This window comes from Miscanthus floridulus, unplaced genomic scaffold, assembly GCF_019320115.1.
Source record: "Miscanthus floridulus cultivar M001 unplaced genomic scaffold, ASM1932011v1 os_2305_2_3, whole genome shotgun sequence".
In the NCBI taxonomy this organism is placed as follows: domain Eukaryota; kingdom Viridiplantae; phylum Streptophyta; class Magnoliopsida; order Poales; family Poaceae; genus Miscanthus; species Miscanthus floridulus.
This window is the reverse complement of record NW_027098217.1, coordinates 8,051-12,075: the sequence shown is the minus strand read 5'-3', so window position 1 is coordinate 12,075 and position 4,025 is coordinate 8,051.

The following is a 4,025-nucleotide window of genomic DNA, read 5'->3' as shown; positions in this document are numbered from 1 at the left end:
CATAATTGAGTTGTGCCCCCATCAGTGTTTTGCTAGCATAGGCGATTGCATGATGCTTTTTATATTTGGTTTGGCCAAGGACAGCACCAACGTCATAATCACTAGCATCACACATTATTTCAAAGGGTAGTGACCAATCGGGTGGTTGGATAATTGGTGCTAAGATGAGTGCTTTCTTGAGTGTATGAAAAACATTTAAGCACTCATCAGTGAACTCAAAGGGTACATCCTTAGCTAGCAGGTTTGTTAATGGTCTATAGATTTGTGAGAAGTCTTTAATGAACCATCTATAAAAACATGCGTGTCCTAAAAAGCCATGGATTCCTTTTATGTTCACATGGGATGGTAGTTGTTCTATAACCTCAATTTAGCCTTGTCAACCTCAATCCCCCTCTCAGACACTAAGTGTCCAAGAATGATGCCTTCTCGAACCATGAAATGGCATTTTTCCCAATGAAGCACTAAATCTTTTTCCTAACATCATTGCAAGACTTTGTCTAAGTTCTCTAGACAGTGGTCAAAGGTTTTTCCATAGACTAAAAAATCATCCATAAAAGCCTCCATAATTTCTTGTATCATGTCTGAGAAAATTGACATCATGCACCTTTGGAAAGAAGCAGGTGCACTACACAACCCAAAAAGACATTCGTCTATATCCATATGTTCTATATGGGCATGTGAAAGTAGTCTTGCTTTGATCGTCCGGGTGGATCAGAATTTGATGATACCACAAATCCCATTGAGAAAACAAAAGAAAGAGTGCTTCACCAACTGTTCTAACAATTTGTCAATGATGGGTAGTGGGAAGTGGTCTTTCTTTATGGCCACATTGAGTTTTTGGTAGTCTATACACATTCTCCACCCTATGATGGTTTGTTGTGGGATCAATTTGTTCTTATTGTTTTCTACGACCATCATGCCCCCTTTCTTGGGCACCACTTGGATGGGGCTGACCTAGTCGCTATGTGGTACGAGATAGATAATCTTGATGGGAAGAAGTTTTAGGACTTCCTTCTTCATGACTTCCCGCATCGTATTATTGAGCCTGCGTTGGGGTTCACGTGATGTTACGCTTGCTAGGTCAATTGGAATACGATGTGTGCAAAGTGTCGAACTTATCCCCTTAAGATCTTGGAGTGAATACCCAAAAACTAACCTATGTTTTTCTAGGATAGCGATGAGTTTGGATGTCTCCTCATCAGTAAGCTTGTCGCTTATGATTATAGGAGCTTCTTTGTCACCATTCAAGAAAGCGTAATGCAAGCAAGAGGGTAGGGGTTTAAGTTCAATAGGAGGTCATGCCGGTGCTTCCTCTTGAGGAAGGACAATGGTTTTGCCTAAGTCGTCCTCTTCTTCTATGAAGAATTTGGCATCCTTTTCTAAGGATGACTCAGGGGATTGAAATGGTGAGACTGACATGACTTCCTTGGGTGGTTTTGGGGAGGGGAGTGTCTGCCACTGAGTTTTTGGCTCAGGTGATAGGAATGGAAAACATGTTTCTCCCTATTTTTACGTCCAGATCCCCTGATGATAGCGGCTCTACGAAAAGTGTTTCTAGGGGTTGCCCTATCATAATGTCAAAATCCTAAATGTCAAAAATATGGAAATCGAGAGCCATTACGGCATTGTTGTAATGAATCGTAGTGTTGTGCAGAATTCCATGTCCCTTTAGGATAGTCCGTGGAGCATTTCTAAGAGATTTTTTTGTCGAAGCATGGGGCTCATCGCCAAAATAGACAAATGCAAAGGATGCAGACATTATATTTGCTTCGATAGTGGGTGAGTAAAGTACATCCACCATTGTTCTAAGGACCTTGCAGCGGATGGAAGAAGGAGCGGCATAGATCTGAATTTCTTTAGAAGAATGCTCTGTTTCTTGCACCCACTCACTGCTCATGATAGTAGTCAACTCCCTGATGGATTCCCTAAGGAATTCTTCATTTAATGAGTCTAAAGGAGTGATAAGAACTAGTGGTTTCTTTTGGCATGAGTATTTTGAGGTGTTTCCGAATTCTTCAAAAAGGTTGTCCTCAAAAGGTGGAAGGTCCGAAGGATGGAAACCTTCCTTCAAATCTTCTAGTTCAGGTAGGGTTCTTGAATGGAAAGTGTAGGTTTGGCCTAAGCCAAAGAGACTTCCTCATGACTAAACATCAGTTCTACACGGAGGGGTTCCAAGGGAGGAGTGTTCTCTAAAATGCGGTCTAGGAGGGCTTTTCCTTCCTTGGTGGTTTTGTGCATCAATGAACCTTTAGCAGTTATGTCAAGTTATAGGGTAGATTCCTTACTAAGTCCTAGCCAAAAATGTTGTAACAGCACATGGCTTGGTGTAGACAAGTCTAGGCCGAACCTTGATAGGATTGAAAAATGGTCCTAGGCTACACCTATGGTTTCCTTCTCTTTTTGTTGGAAGTTGCGGATCTCTTATTGTAGGGCAGTGATTCGGGATATAGGGAAGAGCGCGAGATAGAATCTATTCCTTCATTCTTCCCAATCACCAGCTACCTTCCCTATGTTGCGGGCATACCATTGTTTCACCCTCTCATCAAGTGAGAAAGGAAACAACTTCCACCAAAGTGTTTCTTGTGACATGCCTGAAATGGTTAGGCAAGCACAGAGCTGCTCAAACTCCCTTAAGTGTGGTATGGGTTTTCATAATCTAAACTTGAGAAGGTTTGTTCCCGAACCATGACTATAAAGCCAGGGCAGAGTTTGTAACTGGAAGCTGTGATTGGCTTCAACGATTGTGGTGGTTCTACGAACTCACCCTTGGGAGCAAAAAGGTTTTGGATGGTTTTGTTCTCCATTAGTAAAAGAATAAAAAGAAAAGAAAGATAAAATAAAAATATACCTAGGTGAACTAGGTTCTGAGATAATTATGACAATTGTTCCCCGACAACAGTGCTAGAAATGCTTGTTGGTGTTTCTTAGCGTAAGCAGAGGAATTCGCAAGCGCACAGATACATCGTTGTAGCACTTCACCTAGAAGTATTCAGGGTATCGTATTTTCCTAAAGTTCGGATGTGTAAGTCTCTTAGCTAGTTCACCTAAACAAAACAACTAAAAAGGGGTAGCTTGGGTAGTGAGGTTTTTCTAAGGATGGATATCCTAAGCAAAGATAACTTGGACACTATAGACTTGCTTCGGGCACTGGCTTACACCTGGTCTACCAAGTGATACCAGCCTGTAGCTCTATGTTGAACCTAGACATGGGGGAGTGTGAGGGATGGATAGAGCTATCACCACCTGCTGCCTACCCCTCAACCATGGGGAACGAGGCAAACAAAGATAGCTTCTAGCCTAGACACCACGTATACACTATCAACTATTACTCTAGCATGCATGCAAGGGTTATCCGTCTTTACCTAGGGTCCTTCTACTAGAGTACCCATCACAAGGATGTGCGATGAACCCACAAGTTTATAATGATCAAAGGTAGCTTTCTTAAGAAATCAATGCCAAAGTTAAACACGAACTTCTTACTCCAAGTAGTAAGACGATCATAGAGGTACAAGTGGAGGAGTTGCTTGCTCTGACACTCTTCTGCTAAGTGTAGCGAGTACACTAAAGAAGGTTGCCGACAGCCCTGGCACTTCTCCAACTCTTTCCTCACTCACTCACTCCCACTCGTATTCTAGCTAAAGCTAAGTAGTAATGAAGCTCTTTCTCTTCTCTTGCTCTCTTGTTGTGTGTTATAGAGGGGAGCCCTACCCCTCTATTTATATTAGGAGTAAGGTGGTGTTGCAGCTATCTTTGTCATAGAAACCCAACTTCCACCGCCTATGCATGCCTCCATGCCACCTGCTAGACGAAGGAGGGGACGAGCGGCACCAGCAGGGGGTCAGGCGCCCCCTGGGTTGGCCTCCCCTTGACTGCCTCCGGTGGCCACCACCTTTGCACGATGGGTTTTGGGCTAGACTTAGAGTGTGTCCCCATGGTGCCTTTCGGTCCAGAGTTAGAGTTTGGATGGGCCACTCTATGTTTCTTTGGCCTGTACATGCCTTTCACTTCCCTTGATTGCGTATTTG